Source organism: Durio zibethinus, chromosome 4 (genome assembly GCF_047325235.1).
Source record: "Durio zibethinus cultivar Kanyao isolate XHJ-2024 chromosome 4, ASM4732523v1, whole genome shotgun sequence".
Lineage (NCBI taxonomy): Eukaryota > Viridiplantae > Streptophyta > Magnoliopsida > Malvales > Malvaceae > Durio > Durio zibethinus.
This window is the reverse complement of record NC_143165.1, coordinates 10981553-11005232: the sequence shown is the minus strand read 5'-3', so window position 1 is coordinate 11005232 and position 23680 is coordinate 10981553.

Below are 23680 nucleotides of genomic sequence, written 5' to 3'. Positions count from 1 at the left end.
ATTAGAATATATTTGCACACACAATGATACGATGCATCTCATGCATGAGCTCTATACTCGAGCTCCGTCCTTTATAAAAAGAACTAAAGACCTATGCCCTCATGAGGTGATAACCTCCGCAATGACAAGCGAAATACTTCCACTCAAATTGAACTTTTTTCGTTTGTAGCCTGTAATGGGCGAGGATCGGGGTGCCTTACTAGTCTAACATGAACTATAGTGAGGAACACTTTGGGAACTTTTAGACACATGTCAATCCAAACCCAGCATGTAATAAGCCTAGAAAATCAGCCTTAGGTAGAGCCTCATCCACTTTCTGTCATAACGTCTAGATCCGGGGATCTATCACTAGACATTGACTTAAGGGAGTCGCCACCAATCTTTTTTATCTAGGTGCGATTGGCTACCTATGGAATCTATCCTTTCAGGGAACACCTAAGTTTAAGGGTCCCTAAAAGAATAGGTTCGAGTCTACTAACCAGAACAAGGTTCAGGAGTTCGATTACGTGTGAGGAAGGTTATAACACCCTCACAACGCCCATCAAAAGATGGTACCAGCTTAAATTTGTGTTATCCAATGAGCCTTAAAATTTTACCAAGTAATTAATTATTGAAAATTATTCTCAATTGACTCTAATACTTTTAGCAAAAAATTGAGAAAATTCCCTCACCTCAAGAGTATGCAAGAAAAACTACTATTTTACTTGCAGAAGCTCCATCGTCAGATTATTTAACATAAAAAAAAATAAAAAGGAAGAAAATAATGATTGTTCTTATGCAGGGAAAATTGATACTTTCAACTTTTCCTCAAAATATCTTTTAAAACTTTAATTTCAAGAAGAATTGATACTTTCAACTTTTTTTCAGAAAAACCTTTTTTTGAAAATTTATTTTTAAGGAAAATTGATACTTTCAACTTTTCCCAAAAATATTTTTGGAAACTTTGATTTTCGAGAAAAATTGATACTTTCAACTTTCCTCAAAAAAACCTTTTTTTGAAAATTTATTTTTAAGAAAAATTGATACTTTCAACTTTTCCCCAAAAATATTTTTTGGAAACTTTGATTTTCAAGGAAAATTGATACTTTCAACGTTTCCTCAAAAACCTTTTTTTGAAAATTTATTTTTAAGGAAAATTGATACTTTCAACTTTTTCCCAAAAATATTTTTTTTGGATTTTATTTAAAGAAAATAAAATAATAAAACAAAATAAATGTAAGAATAAAAAATAAAAATAAATAAAGAAAAGTAAAACAAAAATAAAAATAAAATAAAGATAAAAGAACATTAAATAATCTTAATTTAATAATAAAAAACAAATAAATAAATAAATAAACTAGAGCGGCTCAGAGAACGGCTCGGCTTGGCTCAAGGAAGAAAAACGGCTCGGAAAAGAAGCTCAGGACGTTGGCTCGGCTCGGCTAACGGCTCGGGGAGGTAGAACACGCGCGGATCAAAAAGTGAGTCAACGCTCGGGTGGGGTCGGATCTTGGCAAAACGCGCGGATCCTCTGGGTTATTTAACGTAAAAACAACGTCGTTTTGGGAGGGTATATAAGGCTGTTTCCTTCGTTTTGTTGGCAAAAACCTTCTCCCCTCTCTCTCTCTTCCTTCTTTTTCTTTCCCTTCTCTCTAAAATGCCTGATGAACTCCGATTGAATATTCACCGAATTTTGAAATTTTTCGTCGAAATCTGGGTTTTTCACCGGAGGTTCGCCAGAAAGTTGGTCGGCTTCTGGGAATCTTCACCGAAAATTGGGCAACTGGTCGAAAACTTCAAACTTGGTCGGAATTATCGTCAAAAAATTTAACTTTCGCAGGAAAGTTCACCGAAATCTGGAAATTTTCCAAAAATTTCTAGAAAAAAATTTCGCCAAAAATCTCCAAAAATTTTTTCGATTCCTACAGCTGTTCTAACACTTCTAAACCTTTTTTTAGCCTTCAAAAATCTTCTATATGCCCTTTTCTTTCAACCAGTAGCTTCTTTCCTCACTGTTTTTTTTTTCTTTTCTGTGTTCTGTGTTCTGTACCTATTTATAGGGATTGATCAGAAGAGTTTCTGATCAATCCCTATTCATTTTTGGATGGAGCTTCAATCTTTGAATCCAATCTGGATTCTAATTGAATCCCCATTCTCGATAGGATTCTTCAACAGAATTCAATCTCAGCCTCCAAAAAAAAAATCAGATAAAAAAAAAAGATAATTAGAAAAAAATAATAAGATAAATCAACAATATTACAAGATAAATAAATAATAATAATAACAGATAAATGAATATATAACTAGATAAATAAAAATACATATAAAATAAAATGAAAAAGAGAAAAAAATAAAAAAAATATATATATATATAAATAAATAGTAATAATAAATAAATAAATAATAAATACATAGGATACAAAGGAAAATATATACATAAAATATAAAATAAAAATAATAAAAATATAAAACAAAATTGGGCTTACCCATTTGGACCAGGCCCAATTGATTCGGGCCTGGACCAAATTGGGTGTCTACAGCTGCCCTTATTTGCACATTTTCTGTGAAACAAAAATTGCGCAAAGACGTAAACACCCAATCAAGACTCAACTCGACATTTTTATTTATTATTATTTTTTTTTTACCAAAGCTCCTCTAAACAGAGGCTCAACGACTTTGAGAAACATAAATGGCTCCTTCAATCAAGGCTCAACGACTTTGAGAAACATAAATGGCTCCTTCAATCAAGGCTCAACGACTTTGAAAAATAAATTGCTCCTTTAAACAGAGGCACCACGACTTTGAAAAGTAAATTGCTCCTCTAAACAGAGGCACCACGACTTTGGAAAGTAAACTGCTCCTCTAAACAGAGGCATCACGACTTTGGAAAGTAAATTGCTCGAGTTTGAAAAGTAAATGGCTTCTCCAAACAGAGGCACCACGACTTTGAAAAGTAAATTGCTCTTCTAAACAGAGGCACCACGACTTTGAAAAGTAAATTGCTCCTTGACAATCATGTCCAAAGGAGTTGAAAGTTGTGTTTGAAGGAATTTTAGGAGATTATGCCCAAAGGTCTTATAAATCAACCATGATACCAAAAGACATCCTATTTCAAGGATTAGGAACTTACCTGACAAGTTTCTTCTTAAATTTGAAAAATATCTTCATATCTGTCTTCTCTATATGGAATGTTGGAACACCCTGTTTCTTGAATTTATACACTATACTTTTTTGAAAGTAGTATATGCTATGCGATGCATATGAATTTCAATGCATGCTATGCAAATGTTGGCCCATTAATTCCTATTCAATGTATGGTACTCAAGTTTCTCAAGCTCTTTTCTTGGGCATCAAGCCCTTTGATTCTTCAAAGATCCAATTACACTGCTCTTCTAAGATCAAACCAGTGTAGCTCTTAATTGTCTCTTCCACTCACATTCTTCCTGTAAGAAATCTCTTCCCAGATTCAATGTCCTAATCAGGAACTAAACATCTCGATTCTGCCTTTATCACTATTGACTTATTCAATGTAATGTAAAAATCTTTTCATGTTGTTACTCATTCGTCAATCATTATTTTAAACTCAAAAAGTAAGAATGCATTTGCACATTTCTTCTAGGTAGGGTATTAAAAAGAGAAGAATCTGAATGGTTGAGAAACAATCATCAGAAAAAGACACAAAGAATGAAATAGAATGTCTCTTATTAGCAAAATGTTGGCTAATTTCAGCCAAGGAAGAATTACAAGGATAAGTATGGGGACAAAGCCCAAAATGAACAATCAGATAATCATGATAACATATCTCAAAGTTTTTTCCTTGAAAACCCAACCCTCTGATGTATTTAACAACTTGGAACTCTTTTGAATTTGCTAGCCTCTATGTCAGCGGACTTTTTAATTCGATGTTGTATTCTCCTTATCTAAGCTGCCTTTTCAGGTTTTCAACTTAGACAAACCCCCTATGACTCAAACCGCCCTTTTAGGGTTTTCGCCTTGAGTCCTTCTTTTTCATTCACTTTTTTTTTCATTTTTTTATTTTTTCATTTTTCATTTTTATTTTTTTTATTTTTTTTCAAGCGTAGTATTTCTTCACAGCATCAGAATTTATAGGATGGGATAAATCATTTCCATCCATCTCAGTCAGTATCAGCGTTTCACTCGAAAAAGCCTATTTCACCACATACGACCATTCCCAATTCGGAGTTTATTTTTTTTTACTATCGTACTGGATTGGAAGAATTCTTTTCAAGACCAACTCTCTTTCTCGAAAGCAATAGGGTCAAATTTTCTTATCATGAGCCCTCATCATTCTTCTTTGATATAGCTGACCATGGCTCAGTGTAGTCAATCTCTTTTCTTTTATGAAATTTAACTGCTCATAACGTTCTCGAATCCATTCAGCTTCTTCCAACTCAACTTCTTTTAGAACTCTTAAGGAGGGAATCTCTACTTTCACTGGTAGTACAGCTTCCATCCCATAAACAAAAAAAAATGGGGTTACCTCAGTAGAGGTATGAACTGACGTTCGATATGCATGCAATGCAAATGGCAACTTCTCATGCCAATCTTTGTAAGTCTCGATCATTTTCTCCAAAATCTTTTTTATATTCTTATTGGCTGCCTCAACTACCCCATTCATTTTCGGACGATATGGTACCGAGTTATGATGCTTGATCTTGTATTGAACATATATTTTTTGTATCATCTTATTATTTAGATTCTTGACATTGTCTGAAATAATTCTCTCTGAAAATTCATATCTACAAATGATCTCTCTTTATGAACTTGCAAACCACAAAGCGTGTCACACTTACATATGATGCTGCCTCTACCCATTTTGTTAAGTAATCTATCATCACAAAAATGAATCTGTGCCTGTTAGAAGCCTTTGGGGTGATTGGACCAATGACATCCATACCTCACATTGAGAATGGCCATGGTGGTGCCATAACATGTAAAGCAGAAGGCAAAGCATGGATCTTATTAGCATATATCTGGCATTTATGGTATTTACGAGCATAGTCAATGCAATCATTCTTCATCGTCAACCAGTAATATCCTGTTCTCATGATTTGTCTCGTCATCATTGTCCACTAGTATGTGCCCCACATATTCCATTATGTACCTCTTCAATGATTCTTCTTGCTTTAGTTTTATTTACGCACCTCAATAATACTTTATCCCTATTTCTTTTGTACAGGACATCCCCATCTAGGAAAAAGCTCATAGCCAATCTTCGGATAACCCTTTTATCATTTTCTGTTGCTTGCATTGGGTACTGCTGATCCTTAATATACTATAAGATGTCATAATACCAGGGTTTTCCATCTTTTTCTTCCTCTACATTAGAGCAATAAGCTGATATAACCTTAACATCTAGCTTGATGGGCTGAATGTCGGTATTATCATTAATTTGAATCATTGCAGCTAGAATAGCCAATGCATCAGTAATCAAATTCTCTTATCGAGGTAAGTGGACAAACTGGATATCTTCAAATTGTTTCGTCAACTCTAGAATATACTTATGATATGGAATGAGTTTTAAATCTCTCGTCTCCCATTCTCCTTTCAACTAATATATAACTAGAGCTGAGTCTCCAAACACTTTCAGTGCTTTCACTTTTTTATCTATAGCAGCTTGTAAGCCCATGACACATGCCTCATATTCAACGATGTTATTTGTGCAATTGAAATTTAACCCTGCTGTTACAGGGCAGTATTGTTCTTTTGGAGAGATCAAAATTGCCTCAATTCCATGCCCTAAGGCATTAGCAGCTCCATCAAAGTACATTCTTCAACATTTTTCTCCATGCTCCCCTTCCTTTAGTTGGGAAATAGTCATTAGGTCTTCATCAAAGAATTTCAGCTTCATTGGCTCATACTCTTCAGTAGCACGATCTGCAAGAAATTTTGCTATAGCGCCCCATTTTATTGCTTTTTGGCTCACGTATATAATATCATATTCTGATAGCATTACTTGCCATCTAGCGATTCTCCCAGATAAAGAAGGCTTCTCAAAGATGTACTTAATTGGATCCAATTTTGCTATGAGCCACGTAGTATGATAGAGCATATACTGTCTGAGTCTTTTGGCAGTCCACGCTAATGCACAACACATTTTCTCCAATGAAGAATACTTGGATTCATATTCTGTGAACTTTTTACTCAAATAGTAAATAGCTTTTTCCTTTCAGCTAACCTCATCTTGCTGCCCCAGCACACATCCTATTGAATTTTCACATACAGTTAAGTATAAAATTAATGGTTTTCCTGGAACAGGTGGCACTAATACTGAAGGGTTCGATAAATATTGCTTAATTTTATCAAACGCCTCTTGACATTCTTCATTTCATTTTCTAGGATTATTCTTACGGAGAAGCTTAAATATGGGATCATATTTGTAAGTAAGCTGAGAGATAAATCGAGAAATGTAGTTCAATTTTCCCAGAAAACCTTGAACTTCTTTTGGTGTGCTAGGAGGTGACAAATTCTGAATGGCCCATATCTTATCTGGATCAACTTCAATTCCTTTTTCACTAACCACAAAGCCTAGCAACTTTCCTGACTTTACCCCAAAGGTGCACTTGGTTGAGTTTAATTTGAGCTAAAATTTTTTCAACCTCTCAAATAACTTTCTGAGGCTGGTGACATGATCTTCATCCTCACAAGACTTTGCAATCATATCATCTACATACACCTCGATCTCTTTGTGCATCATGTCATGGAAGAGTGTTACCATAGCCCTTTGATATGTTGCCCCAGCATTCTTTAACCCAAAGAGCATGACTTTGTAACAAAAGGTTCTTCACATAGTCACAAAAGTAGTCTTTTTCATATCATCTATAGCCATCTTTATTTAATTATACCTTGAGAAACCATCTATAAAAGAGAAAATCGAATGCTTAACCGTGTTATCTACCAGTGTGTCAATATGAGGCAAAGGAAAGTTATCCTTTAGGCTGGCCTTATTTAAGTCCCGATAGTCTACACACATTCATACCTTTCCATCCTTCTTAAAAACTAAGACTATATTGGCTGCCCACTCTGAAAACTTAGCCACTTGCAGAAAACCTGCATCAAATTGTTTCTTCACCTCTTTTTTAATCTTTAGTAGCATTTCGGGCTTCATCCGTCTTAGTTTCTACTGAACTAGCTTACATTCTGGCTTTAGGGGCAATCTGTGCTCCACTATCTCTGTGCTCAGCCCTGACATATCTTGATAAAACCAAGTAAATATATCTATAAATTCTCGAAGTAGGTCTGCCAATCAGTGCCTATCTCCAAATGAAAGTGAAATGCCCATTCTGACCTCTTTCTTATTCTCTTCATCTCTCAGACTCACTAAGTCCACTACCTCTTGATGAGGCTCAATTGGCTTATTTTCTTGTTCAATCAATCTCATTAGGTCCGAAGGCATAACATATTCTTCAGAATTCTCTTCATTGTCAAGTTCATCAGTGTTAATTGAATTCTCAAAGCTAACCTCTTGATTGTTATCATGATTATCTTCATGTTCATTTAAAGACCTGAAATCGAATGAAATGGGATATGTTGGCAAGATGTGCTTGGAAAGATGGAAATAATGAAAACACAAGAAAAAATGAATGAAAATGCATCCTTCCTATTTTTTATCAAAAATAATAAAAGATGAATGGCCTAAACAAGAAAGATCACCCCAATGCCTTGGGCAATAGCTATTGGGATGTTATAATTACATTGTATTAGAATCAAAAGTCACAGGCATCTTGATGGCACTCTAATTATTCAGCTCATAATCTGATGGACAAAGGTGAACCCACTCTTCTTGATTAAGCCCTACTTCATCTTCAACAGCATTAATAGCTAACTGGGCAAAAGTGTCTTTCACACCTTTTCTTGTATCTGGGTACATGAATCCTCCAGGTTTGAAAGTTTCATACAAGTGCGGGATAACCATTAGTCTTACTGTCTTTTTTGATGGCTTTCTTTTGACCTCCTATTCTGCAATCTCATAGCCTAGGCCTACCCTATTACTATTGTCTATTATTGTCGAAGGTTCTTTTATTCCCTGTAAGTTTTTGCCTAGCCCTAGTCCTGGAAACTAGCCCTTGTTGATGACTTGGCTCATCATTATCCTTGAAAAAGGTTAATTTTAAAATCTTTCACCTACAGAATTAACCAATTCAAAAGATCGATAGGAGCATTCTAATGTTTCTTCAACAGCCTCTACATATGGAGTGTTCAATGGTTGGGTCACTAGTATGTCTTTCTCCCCAACTACCACTACTAATTGACCTTCTACGTTGAACTTGATCTTTTGGTGCAAAGTAGAGGGCACAACTCCTGCCATGTGAATCCACGGTCTTCCTAATAGATAGCTGTAAGATGAAGAGATATCCATCACTTGAAACTTTACATTGAAAGTGCATAGCCCAATTTGTAAGGGCATATCGATATCCCCCAGGACTTCTCTCTTGGTCCCATCAAAGGCTCTCATAATCATTTGACTACCCTTCACATGAGAGTAGTCAAAGGGTAGTCTTGCCAAAGTTAACATAAACATGACATTGATAGCAGAGCCATTATCGATGAGGACCTTGGCTATGATATGGCTCTTGCACTTGACTGCGATATGTAGAGCCTTGGCATTTTCTTTTCCCTTCAAAGGAATCTCATCATCACTGAATGAAATGTGATTTGGCATGACTAGATTTCTAGCCAAGTGGTTCACATATTCAACAGATACGTTATGTGCCACGTATGCCTGATTCAACACTTTCAGCAGGGCATTTCGGTATGGCTCTAAGTTCAATAACAGTGATAATAATGAGATTCGAGCTGACATTTTATTCAACTGTTCCACAACTGAATACTCATTATATTTTACCAGCTTCAAGAATTCACAAACCTCTCTTTCTAATACTGACTTTGGATGATCTTCTTCAGGTTCTATTTCAGGATTATTCCATCTTTCTCCTTCTTTAGCCTTCTTTCTTCTAGCCTTCTCTAACATTTCTGGAGTGTAACACCTCCCACTTCGAGTAATGCCACCTACACCAGTTATATTAGAAGCATCAGCTTTGGAGATATCTTCTTCTTGCCCCTGAACTATAGTGTCACAGCCATATCTCCAGGGTACAGCTTTATAATCCTTATATGGGAAAAAAGTTGAGACTTTAAAAGTTACTAGCCTGGGGATGAGTTTGTCTATGATTGACTTCGATTTGTTCCCACATTGAATTGTCACTGGTTTTGGAAACAGCTTCATAGGCCTATCAATCATGTACACCTCAACATTCTTTAAGTCTTCTCTTTCTTCATAAACTTCCATCTGATGTGAATCCAAGAGGTTTTGCACCTCTTGGTGAAACTTCTCACAAGTCTCAGTGAAATGGCCTATTGCCCCATTATGATACTTACAACTAGTACCAGCTATATATGCTTCATGATAGCTATGTGGACTTACTAGTCGTATCAAGTCAGCTCTCTGTAAAACATCGAACAATTGGTTGAGAGGTGTTTTAATATCCGCCACTCCTTTTTTCACATGGCGCTCATGTTCTTCACTTATAGCATTCACATTATGATTCGACAAAGGATTGCCACTAACATTCGGTGCAGTCACCCCTTTTGTATCAAAGCAAATCATCCTATCCTTGATCAACCGTTGCACTTTGTGTTTCAGGATGATGCAATTTTTGGTGGAGTGACCAGCAATCCCATAATGGTAATCGCAGTGGGCTGTAGGATTGTACCATTTGGGGTAAGGTGGCTTAAGGGGTTCCAATTTACTTGGAGTAATCAAATGACTATTGTAAAGCTCCTTATATAATTCTGTATCAGTCATTGAAATTAGGTCAAACATAGGTTTCTCACAGGTAGTTCGTTGCTCCTGCGAACCACCAATGGGGTTAGTTGGGCGATTTTAGGGTCTTGAGGTAGGCTGAGTGTTAGGACTATACATGGTGTTTTGAGGCCTATGAGGGGTTTGATATGTTTGGGGGTATGGTGATTGTGCAAATGGTTGGTATAGGTGAGGGGAAATATTATTTACAGTAGGGTAATATGACATATATTCTGGTGGTGAATAAGGTTGATAGCCTCCAAATTGCTGTCTATCAAAGCTTACAGCCTGAGCTTCAATTTTTTTCTTCTTCGGGACTTTCTTGCTAGATGCTTCATTTCCTTCTAGCTTGCCATTCTTGATGGCACTTTCAATAATTTCTCTCGAAATTACCATATCAGCAAAGTTTTTCGTTGCATTCCCTATCATCTTTTCATAATATGAAGGTTTTAAAGTGCTAACAAACAACACTGTAGTCTCTTTCTCGGGCAGAGGAGGTTGTACCTGAGAAGCAACATCCCCCCACCTCTGGGCATACTCTTTAAAAGACTCGTTTGTCTTTTTCTCCAGATTCTGTAAAGACAAACGATCAGGGGCCAAATCGATAATATGTCGATATTGACCGATGAAGTCATGTGCCATATCGCTCCAAGAGCGAATGCGAGTTCTGTCCAACTGAACATACCACCTGGCGGTAGAGCCTATAATGCTATCCTAAAAGACATGCATTAATAATTTTTCATCATGAGCATGAGCTGCCATCTTCCGACAATACATGGTGATGTGAGTTCTGGGGTACTTCGTATCATCATATTTTTCAAATTTTGGTACTTTGAACTTATGAGGAATGACCACATCAAGGACTAAGCAGAGCCCAGCAGCATCAACTGACCCATAAAAATTAAATCCTTCCACAGCCCATAGCCTTTGCTCTAGCATACTAATCTTGGAACTTTCTTGAGTTTCCACTCTTATCTTTTCTTTTTCCTTCTCTTTTAAATCATCTAGATCAAGAATTGGTTCTATTGTCTTTTCAGTAAAGACAGGATTTACATAGCTGTTATAATGCCTTGGGTTGGAAGCTGACGGTATTCCAGGGTATGTTGGATATGTGAAGTGTTGCGATAGGACCTCTTGAGCAAACTGGGCTTGAGGTGGGCCAAAACCTGAAGGTTACAAAGGGTCAGCCACTTCTTGCAATGGGGGAACTTGTTGGCTTGTATTTTCTTCAACTCATTTTCCCTTATTCATCTTATTGAGAGCATCCAAAATTTTGCTCAACTCACTTTCAATCTTCTCTTGTGCTTTTTCTATCTTTTCAAATCTGTGAGAATTTTCTTGCTCCATTTGTCTGGCTCTGGATCTTGTGTTGTATCGATGGGCAGAGTTCTCGCTAGATGGAGCTATCTTTGAACCTTACCATACTTATGATTAGAAATGTTATGCTATGCTTTATGTATAATGCTTTGATGCATGAATGAAATGTACATTTTCCTGAATGAAATCTAATATGAAATGGATGCAAATGATTATGTTAAAACATGATCATAAAAGTAATGCAGATGCATACAATCAGACAAACAACATAATTAGTTCCATGGATGAAATGAAAGTGATGTTGATGCATAATGTTACATATAATAATGAAAATGATGCACAAAGTTAAATAATCAAAATGATTAGATAAACACCCTTTTTTGTGTCTTAATTTCAGGGTATATCTATCATTGGGTAGAAAGGGCTCTATCTTAGGTTTAGGCACTCTTAAGGTTCACTATATGTGGTTTAAGGTCAAAGTCTAAAGGTTCCCAAATTGCTCCTTACATCTTTATCCATCACAGACTAGTAAGGCACCCTAATCCTCACCCATTACAGGCTACAAGCGGACAAGGTTCAATTTGAGTGGGAGTATTTCGCTAGCCACTGCGGAGGTATTAGACCTCACGAAAGCAATAGGTACTTTACTCCCTCCTAGAGAGACAGAGCTCGGGTGTAGAGCTCATGTTATGCACATGCATATGAATGACATAATTAACAAAGTAAATAAACATGAATGAATAATAACACATATATACAAAAAGGTTCAATTTTATTAGACTTTTGGATAACACAAATTATTTGCTAGCTTGACTCTCAGAAGTCCCCAGTGGAGTCGCCAAGCTATCATAACGTCTAGATTTGGGGATTTATCGCTAGACATTGACTTAAGGGAGTTGCCACCAATCTTTTTTATCTAGGTGCGATTGGCTACCTATGAAATCTATCCTTTCAGGGAACACCTAAGTTTAAGGGTCCCTAAAAGAATAGGTTCGAGTCTACTAACATAATAAGGTTCGAGAGTTCGATTACGTGTGAGGAAGGTTATAGCACCCTCACAACGCCCATCAAAAGATGGTACCAGCTTAAATTTGTGTTATCCAATGAGCCTTAAAATTTTACCAAGTAATTAATTATTGAAAATTATTCTCAATTGACTCTAATACTTTTAGCAAAAAATTGAGACAATTCCCTCACCTCAAGAGTATGCAAGAAAAACTACTGTTTCACTTGCAGAAGTTCCATCGTCGGATTATTTAACATAAAAAAAAATAAAAAGGAAGAAAAGAATGATTGTTCTTATGCAGGGAAAATTAATACTTTCAACTTTTTCCCAAAATATTTTTTTGAAATTTTAATCTTGAGGAAAATTGATACTTTCAACTTTTCCCCAAAATATCTTTTGAAACTTTAATTTCAAGGAAAATTGATACTTTCAACTTTTCCTTAGAAAAACCTTTTTTTGAAAATTTATTTTTAAGGAAAATTGATACTTTCAACTTTTTCTCAAAAACCTTTTTTTTTGAAAATTTATTTTTAAGGAAAATTGATACTTTCAACTTTTTTCCAAAAATATTTTTTGGAAACTTTGATTTTCAAGGAAAATTGATACTTTTAACTTTTTCTCAAAAACCTTTTTTTGAAAATTTATTTTTAAGGAAAATTGATACTTTCAACTTTTCCCCAAAAAATATTTTTTTTTGGATTTTATTTAAAGAAAATAAAATAATAAAACAAAATAAAAGTGAGAATAAAAAATAAAATAAAATAAAGAAAAGTAAAACAAAAATAAAAATAAAATAAAGATAAAAGAACATTAAATAATCCTAATTTAATAATAAAAAAATTAATTAATTAAAAAAACTGGAGCGGCTTAGAGAACGGGTCGGCTCGGCTCGACTCATAGAAGAAAAATAGCTCGGAGAAGCGGCTCGAGACGTTGGCTTAGCTCAACTAACGGCTCGGGGAGGCAGAACACGCACGGGTGGAAAACAGGTCGACACTCGGGTCGGGTCGGATCTTGACAAAATGCGCGGATCCTCTGGGTTATTTAACGGAAAAACGACGTCGTTTTGGGAGGGTATATAAGGCTGTTTTCTTCATTTTTTCGGCAAAAACCTTCTCCTCTCTCTCTCTTCCTTCCTTTTCTCTCCCTTCTCTCTAAAACGCCCGATGAACTCCGGTTGAATATTCACCGAATTCTAGAATTTTTCACCGAAATCTGGGTTTTTTTTTTAAAGTTCACCGAAAAGTTGGTCGGCTTTTGGGAATCTTCATCGAAAACTGGGCAGCTAGCCGAAAACTTCAAACCTGGCCGAAATTGTTGTCGAAAAATTTATCTTTCGTCGAAAAGTTCACCGGAATCTGGAAATTTTTCAAAAATTTCCAGAAAAAATTTCGCCAAAAATCTCCAAAAAAATTTTCGATTCCTACAGCTGTTTTAACCCTTCTAAACCTTTTCTGAGCCTTCAAAAATCTTCTATATGCCCTTTTCTTTCAACCAGTAGCTTCTTTCCTCACTATTTTTTTTCTTTTCTGTGTTCTGTGTTCTGTACCTATTTATAGGGATTGATCAGAAGAGTTTCTGATCAATCCTTATTCTTTTTTGGATGGGGATTCGATCTTTGAATCCAATCTGGATTCTAATTGAATCCCCATTCTTGGTAGGATTCTTCAACAGAATTCAATCTCAGCCTCCAAAAAAAAATCAGATAAAAAAATAATAGATAATTAGAAAAAAAATAAGATAAATCAACAATATTACAAGATAAAAAAAATAATAATAACAGATAAATGAATATATAACTAGATAAATAAAAATACATATAAAATAAAATGAAAAAGAGAAAAAAGAAAAGAAAAAATAATAATATATAAATAAATAGTAATAATAAATAAATAAATAATAAATACATAGGATACAAAGGAAAATATATACATAAAATATAAAATAAAAATAATAAAAATATAAAACAAAATTAGGCTTACCCATTTGGACCAGGCCCAATTGATCCGGACCTGGACCAAATTGGGTGTCTACAACTTCTTGTAGGAAATACCTAAAAATAAAAGTTATGTATAATACAAAACAAAACACAACAAACAAAAAATCTCAAAACTAAAAAAAAATACTCAAAAATATTTTTTTCTCAAACCTCACACTAGCTTAATTTTGTTTTATTTTTTTTTCTTTTTTTACATTAATCATATCATATAGTTCTACATCAAGATATTTGCTCTAAGATATATTTCTCCTAAGAAGTTTTCATGGATCCCATAAAACTACAGATTTGCTCATCCTCAGTTAGTGTCTTATGTGAGCCATATAATGAGGTACATATTTGGTTAAAAGAAGCTTAACAAAAGAGTGAAGATTGTTTGCCTACCGATTATGTGTCTAAATTACTCAAAAAAGTGCATTTAGATCTCACACAAAATGATTTAGAAAACTTAGCCACCGTCTGAGGTCAGTTAAATGAAGAAAGAAAAAAAAGCTTTTGCAAGAAGTACAGATAGATTGCATTCTTCATTTCGGTAGTGATTGATGAACGGTTGATCATAGCAGCTCTATAGTTTTGGGATCCATCTTATAGATGCTTTACTTTTAATTAAGAGAATTTAGTGCTAACTATTGAGGAGTACTCAATTTTACTCTGGATAGAACTATAGTGTCCTGATAAAGTATTCACCCGAAAGCCAAAATCAGGTTATCATAAAAAGTTGGCCAAGCTTATGGGAGTTAAAGTGGAAACCATTGATTCCTTTGCGAAGTTTAAAGGTGAACATCTCGACATTCGTTAGGACTTGGGTTTGCTTTAGCATTGTATGACAGTGTTTGCTTTAGCATTGTATGGCATGGTAATCTTTTCGAAGACTTTGGGTTGCATTGAGATAACTATGGTAGACTTTTTTAAGCAAACTAAGACCCAAGCAATTAATCTTGCTTCAACAGTCCTACTAAAACCATCAAGTCATTGAATTTCTATCGACAAAATAGAAAAGAACGGTTCATAAGATGTGCATCGCTATTATATGTGTGGGTTAGAAGTCATTTCAAGTACAAGAATAGTGCTTTCTCAAGTCGTATCTATGAAATAAAGCACTAATTGAAGAGTTTTGCAAAAGCCAATGGCCAACATTGAAGACTAAAAAAAAGTGGGTCCTTTTCTTACGAAGGGTTATTGAGGATGAAATTGAATGGATGGCGCCCTGGATGCCTCGGGTGCCCTTGTTGTATCATGGAAGAGACGAGCCATGGATATCGTTATCAAGGCTATAGGGCATTGTAATTTATACTTCATTAATGGTGCTTAGGAAATTTGGTGCAAAACTGTTTGTTCCTGTTATTCATGGCCTGGTCTAAGTAGAATTCATTTATGGGAACCGAATCCTTCAAGAACCTCAGAGCAATTGATCCAAGCATGAAAAAAATATGAAGAATGAGGTTAGGGCCTCTCATCGATAAAGTCACCCCTGATTATCAAATTTGCAAAGCAAAGCGGCTTAGAGACATAATACTTCTTCCTGATGATAGCTCATATCAATTGCTTAATCTTTCAAAAGAGGTGCAATTATCAGAAGTTAAGCTTGTCAAGAAAGAATTAGAAACTAAAAAAGAAGAAATAAGAAGAGAAAATTTAAGTCTTCGTGAGAAAGTAGGATAATTGAAATATGAAACAAAGACACAATGGAGCAGATTAGAAAAAGTCATAAAAGAACGAGATGTGGCCAATAGTGATTTGAAAGATTTACACTAGGAAAACAAGAAGTTACGAGCCTAATTCAAAACTAAAAAAGTCACCAAGTCTTACTTTAGTCGACAACGTGAAATGGATGAGCTCCGAGAGAAAATGAACCGATGGAAGGGCTCAAGAAAAGCAAGATGAGACCATCAAAATTTCTCAAGAATGTCATAATTGGAAGGGATTATACTCTACAACCTCAACAAGATTGGTGGAATGCCAAAAAGAAAAGGAAAAGTTGAAAGTCATGCTCACAAAAGAGAGAAAAAAGTACTTTAAAGTACTGAATGAAAAAGAATCACTTCACTAAGTGATCCAAAGGTTGAACACGTAACTGTAAGACCACAAGAGCCATATTTCAGCAATAATAGATGAGTGGCATAGAAAAGAAAAAGATTGGATCTTCAAATGCGATTCAGAAAGAAATGCTTGCATAAGGTGGAAAGCAGAAAGCTTAGGGAGGCAACAGTACATAGAGTACCTGACTAATCAAGTTTGCAAGGCAATAAAAAAAGCATTGGAGATGGTTGAAAAAGTAGAAGTGTTAAGAAGAGAAGTCAATCCCATAGGAGAATGTGGACAACACTTAGTGAACTTTTTAGACGAGGTGAAGGGCCATTATGAACAAGTCAAATGCTTCTATGGATATAACTCTAGAATGGTAAATCCCATGCAATAAAAGTTGTATGGAATCAATAAAAATTTTTATGTTGAAATTCATCCAAGAGAAAATATTTCTCACTTGCATTCATGCATCATGTACATCATTTTTTATAAAATAAGTGAAAAAAAAAAATTTTCAACACATAGCATTCTAATTTTTTTTAAAAAAAAAATTTTGTGGTAATAAAGGTTCAAGAATAGTTCGCCCATCAAAAATTTTGACCCAACCTACTCATCATTCATACAATACCAAGACTCAAACAATAAATTATGGAGCAAGAACAGGCCAGTCGATTTGAGAGAATTGAGAAAACTCAAGAAAAACTAAGAGGGGATCTCAGTACAATAATGGATATGCTTAGAAAACTTGACAAGAGAAAAGTAGTGGAAGAAAATCCTAGCTTTTAAGAGCAATCATCAGATATGGTAGATCCTGTCTACCTTCAAGGGTTTGAGCCACGATCGACCCAACTTTTTCAAGGAACTAGAGTGCTAATTCCTACTCTTGGTGGATATCCCAATCCTTATCCAGGAATGACATTTACACCTGTTCCAGGATAATTTTAAAATTTTGTTAATCTCGTTATGATGGAAAAACCACTTGAGCCAATCTTAGTTCCTAATTTGGATGATCCCAAAGAGAGAGAAAAAGCTAGAGATAAAGACACCTGAGAAAGTGAAAGATACCAGTGCTCGAGAGAAGATGAAGTTATTGAAAGAAAGGCTTAGGACTGTAGAGAAAATGAATTTTTATGGCTCCACAGATGCAGCTGACCTTTGTTTAGTCCCAGATGTGGTCATTCCACCAAAATTTAAGGTCCTTGAATTTAAAAAATATAATGGCATGAAATGTCCAATGACTCATATCACCATGTATTATTGTAAGATGACAGCACATACTCGTGATAAGAAGTTATTGATACACGTATTTTAAGATAGCCTTACTGGATCTATAACTAGATGATATGTCTAACTAGACAGAACTCGTATTCATTCATAGCAAAGGCTCACAAGGGCATTTCTTACACAATATCAGCATGTCAGAGATTTAGCTCCAGATCGCATATCTTTACAAGGTATAGAAAAGAAAGCAACCAAGAGCTTTGAAGAATATGCACAAAGATAGAGAGACATGGCTGCACAAGTTCAACATCTCCTCACTGAGAAAGAAACAACTATTTTATTTGTGAATACCTTGAAAGCACTATGCTATGAGAAATTGATAGGCAATGTAACCAAGAACTTTATAGATATGGTGATATCTGAGATCATTAAAAATGTCATAATAAATGGAAAGCTTGATACAAGAGAGACAAGTAGAGCAAAAAAAGGTAGAGCTCTTAAAAAAAAAAGAATGAAGCTCAATCAGTGAACTATGTGGGGCAACAGTTCAGAGGTTTCACACCCTATTCTACATCAGTCTACCAGACCCATTACCCTTCTGTAAACCATGTTACATCCATCCCTCATCCATATCAACTATACCAGTCATTACCATAACCGGTTTATCCATCCTATTTTCATTCATCCTTTTCGACACCCATATAAAATTATCCTACTGTACCTATAAGATCATAATGGAGACCTAGTCCTAATAGTGGTCCAAGAGCTTCAAGAAATACCTAAGAAAAATTTATCTTCGATCCCATTCCCATGACATACATAGATTTGTATCCTCAACTTGTTGAGAAACATTTACTTGCACCTATTATTATTGAACCTTTGAAACCTCCGTTTCTCAAATGGTATGACCCCAATGTGTATTGTGATTATCACTATAGGAATCCAGGTCATTCTACTGAAAACTATACTATTTTGAAACGTAAAGTACAAAGGTTAATCAATGAAGGGATATTAAACTTTGATACCAACCAACAAGGGACTCCAAATGTTAATGAGAACCCTTTACCGAACCATACCAAATCATCACTAAATGCCTTAATTGATGGGTAAAGAAGCCACGTAAATGAAAGAATAGATGAAGTTAAGACTCCGATGGCTAAGGTGTTTGAAGTCTTGGTCAAAGTTGACATGTTGAAGTTAATAGAACCTCAGAATTACTCTGAAGCAATTAACTCAACTGAGAGCTATAATTATCACAGAGGTGCTTTGGGACATTCTACCAAGAATTGTCATCAATTCCATCAAAAGGTGCAAAAATTGATGGATATAGGTCAGATAAAATTTTACGAAAAAAGTGAAGAGTTGGTGAAAGCTAAAGTGTCTACCGTTAATTCAAAGAATAAGTTTATGTGTAGACCGATAACTATCTATTATAATGAGAAATAGACATTGAAGCTAGAAAAGTCTATCTTCTGACCAATGGTGACAATTAAAGTTTTTTGACCCTTTTTCATACCAAAATGATAAAGTAGTATCATGGAAGTATGATTGTGATATCATAATCAATTCAGACACTACGAACATAATGGACGTAGGAGGTATAACTCGAAGTGAAAGATGTTATACTCCAAAAACTTTAGAAAAAGTTAAGAAAGAAGAAGCAAAGATAAGAAAAGAAGTAGAAAGTTAGGTTAATCTTGTTGCAGTCTCAGAAAGAGAATGTTAGAAGTTAGTCTCTGAGCATGAAGCTTGTAAATTCTTAAAGTTGATAAAACATAGCAAGTATAGCATGATAGAACAGCTCAACAAGATGCCAGCTAGAATTTTGCTATTATCATTATTACTCAGCTCAAAGTCACACCGTAATGCTTTGCTGAATGTGCTAAATCAAACATATGTGTCTCACAATACTTCTGTTGAATATATGGAATAGCTTGTTGGTAATCTAACAATTTCAAACTATATCTCTTTCGATGATGAAAAAATTCTTTCTAAAGGTCGAGAAAGTACCAAGGCTCTTCACATTACTATAAAGTGTAAGAGTCATATAATGGCTAAGGTTTTGATCGATAATGGCTCATCCATCAATGTTATGCCTATGACTACTCTGGTAAAATTGCCTATTGATGGATCTTATATGAAGCCTAGTCATATGATAGTTCGAGCCTTTAATGAGACCCGAAGAGAGGTGCTAAGAGATATAGAAATACCATTGCAAATTGGCTCATGCACTTTCAATGTGAAATTTTAAGTTATGGATATCTCTCCTTCATACAGTTGTTTATTGGGTAGGCCATAAATCCATATGACAGATGCTGTTCCATCCTTATTACATCAAAAAGTCAAATTCATTGTTGAAGAAAAGCTAACATGTGTTATAGGAGAATAAGATTTATTGGTAACTCAATCGGTAAATACTCTTTATGTGAAATCAGCAGATAAAGTGCTAAAATGCTCTTATAGATCCTTCAAGATTGCCAATGCCACATATGTGGTTGAAGGATCTAAACTATGTTTGCCACACCTATATACGACTACTAAAATGGTCGTTAAGCAACTTACTAGGATGAGATGGCAACTTGGAACTGAACTAGGAAAGAACTTGCAAGGAATCATAAAGCCACCAACAATATATGATAAGAAAGATAGATTCAACTTGGGATATAAGCCAACAAAAGGGGATAGAATGAGAATGATGAATGAAAAAAAATAAAAAATAGCAAATCTTGAAAGATATGAACTAGAGTCAGAGTCTGTAGTCATTCCATACCTCTATGATTCTTTTTGTTCGGAAGGATATATTTACCTAGATTTGCTTGGAGCCTTAAATGCAGGATTTGTAGAAGAATTTTTAGAGCTGACCATTTAAATGATGGATGACAAAGAAAAGAAGAGTCAAGATAAAGAGCTATTCATGCACCATTGTCTTTCAGATTTTGAGCTAGACAATTGAAAAGTCGTAGAGCTGCTTGTTATCTTTAAAACTTTTGAAAAGTAATGTTTTGTGGAACTTTAAATCCCTAATTACTTTTATGAGCATTGGATGATTTTTTGTGGTGTCTTTATGTTTGTCGTTTTAATAAAAGACTTAGAAGATGCATCCGTATTTCTTTTATTATTTTCATATTCATTTTGTTTTCCATTTCTCTTTGTATCATTTTCTTGCCATTCTATTTTTGTGTGCCAATATTCTCTTCATCTTACCCTTTGTAGGATCTTAAATAATAAACATGAACATAATCATGGCAATAATCTCAAATTTGATTTTGAAAACTTAATTCATGTTGATGAACTTGATAATGAGGAAGATTCAGATAACTACACACTACCTCTTGATTTGTTAAAATTAATACAACATGAAGATAAGTCAATTGAACCCCACCAGGAAATTATCAAATTAGTGAATTTGAGAGATGATGAAAACAAAGAGAGGTCAAAGTTAGTACATCCCTTTTACCAGTTAAAAGGCAGAAGCTAAAAGAACTACTCCAAGAATATGTGGATGTGTTTGCGTGGACTTACCAGGATATGCCAGGACTCAACATTAATATTGTAGAGCATAAGTTACCTTTAAAACCAGAATATAAGCTAGTGTAGCAAAAGCTAAGGCGTATGAAGCCAGAGATGCTGCTAAAAATTAAAGAAGAAATGAAAAAGCAATTTGATGCTGGATTTTTGGAGGTGACAAAATATCCCGAATGGGTAGTCAACATAGTACTAATTTTCAAGAATGTGGAAAAGTGAGAATGTGTGTTGATTATCAAGATCTAAATAGGGCAAACCCTAAGGATAATTTTTCTCTACCTCACATTGATTCTCTAGTGGATAATACTGCTAGGCATTCCACATTTTCCTTTATGGATGGCTTTTAAGGCTACAATCAAATTAAGATAGCTTGAGATGATATAGAGAAAACTACATTTGTGATCACGTTGGGAACATTATGTTACAAAGTCATGACTTTTGGGTTGAAAAATACTGGCACCACTTGTTAAAAAGAAATAGTGACTCTTTTTCATGACATGATGCATAAAGAAATAAAGGTATATATGGATGATATGATTACAAAATCTCATGAAAGAGCAGATCATGTAGTTAACCTTAAAAAGTTGTTTGACAGATTGAGAAGATTTCAACTGAAGTTGAATCCTGTTAAATGTATAGTTGGTGCCAAATCATGAAAACTATTGGGCTTTATGGTCAGTGAAAGAAGAATCAAGGTAGACCCGGATAAGATACAAGCCATCTAGAACTTATCTCCCCCTCATACCCCAAAAGAAGTGCAAGGTTTCTTAAGGAGATTGAACTACATTGCTCGCTTCATCTCTCAACTCACCTACAAGTGTGATCCTATTTTCAAGCTTTTTAAAAAAAATGTTCCAAGAGAATGAAATGATAAATGTCAAGAGACTTTTGATAAGATCAAAAATTATTTGTCAAATCCACTTGTGTTGGTGCTGTCAATCCCAGAAAAACCTTTGATTTTGTACTTAATAGTACATAAAAATTCAATGGGATGTGTGCTGGGTTAAAAAGATGAAACTGATAAAAAAGAATGAGCGATTTACTACTTGAGCAAGAAATTCACTGATTATGAGTCTAAGTATTCACCATTAGAGAAGATATGTTGTGCAATGGCCTGGACAACTAAAAGACTCCGATAATATATGTTTTATCACACTACTTGGCTCATAGCAAAGTTGAATCCTAGTAAGTACATCTTCGAGAAGCCCTCATTGACAGAAAGGATAACACTATGGCAAGTTATGCTTCTAGAATATGATATTATTTATGTGACTCAAAAGACTATTAAAGGAAGTGCAATAGCCAAGTTTCTTACCGATCGTGCAACCGAAGATTATGAGCCAATGAAACTGAATTTTTTTGATGAAGATGTGATGGACATTGAAGAAAATGAACCTGTTGAGAAGTTTTAGAGGATGTATTTTGATAGAGCCGTTAATGATTTAGGCCATGGTATTAGGGCAATTTTAATATCTCTCGATGAACATTATTATCCAATCACAGCTAGGTTGAATTTCAATTACACAAACAATGTGACTGAATACGATGCCTATGTTATGGGTCTACAAGTAGCGATTGAAAAGAAGATCAAAATGTTGGATGTGTTTAGAAATTCAGCTTTAGTCATCTATCAGTTACGAGAAGAATGAAAAATGAGAGATTCTAAGTTGTTACGATACCATAAATACATCTCTGAGTTGGTCAAGCAATTCGAAAAAGTTCAGTTTGAGCATTTGCCTAGAAAAAAAAAAACCAAATTGCTGATGCATTAGCAACTCTAGCTGCAATGATTAAAATAAAAGTAAATACTGAAATCCAACCATCAAGCTGGATGTGAAAGATGAACCAACACATTATTTAAGTGTCAAAGAAAAAATCGATGGGAAGCCATGGTATCATGACATAATGCGATACATTAAAAGCCAATAATACCCAGAACATGCAACAAAAAATGATAAGAGGACTATCAGAAGGTTAGCTATGAGTTTTTTCCTAGATATAGATATTTTTTACAAAAAGGGTCGAGATCAAGTGCTCTTAAGATGTGTGATAGTAGCTGAAGTGAAGATGATTATTGAAGAAGTACATGATAGAGTTTATAGAGCACATGCAAATGGTCATATGATGGCTAGGCAAATTATGAGGGTTGGTTACATTGGTTGACAATGAAAAGTGATTGTATTAATTATGCTAAAAAATGCCATAAGTGTTAGATCTACACTGATAAGATCCACATTTCTCCAACAACAATGCATGTTTTGGCCTCTTCATGGCCATTCTCTATGTGAAGCATGGATGTCATTGGTCCCACCACTCCAAAAGCTTCGAATAGGCATAGATTCATTTTTATGATGATTGATTATTTCACTGAGTGGGTAAAAGCTGTATCATATGCTAGTGTGACCCGATCGGTGGTATGCAAGTTCATAAGAAAAGAGATAATATGCATATATAAGCTTTCAGAGATAATTATTTCTAATAATGCCCAAAACTTGAACAGCAAAATGATGAATGAAGTGTGCACTCAATTCAAGATCCATTATCGTAATTTAGCACCATATTGTCCAAAGATGAATGGGGCAGTGGAGGCTACGAACAAGAATATCAAAAAAATTTTAGAGAAAATGATTGATACTTACAAAGATTGGCATGAGAAGTTACCTTTTGCTTTGCATGCTTATAGAACATCAGTCCAAAAATCTACTGGGGCCACCCCGTTCTCCTCGGTATATGGAATGAAAGTTGTGCTATTGGTTAAAGTGAAAATTCTCTCATTGAGAGTCTTGAT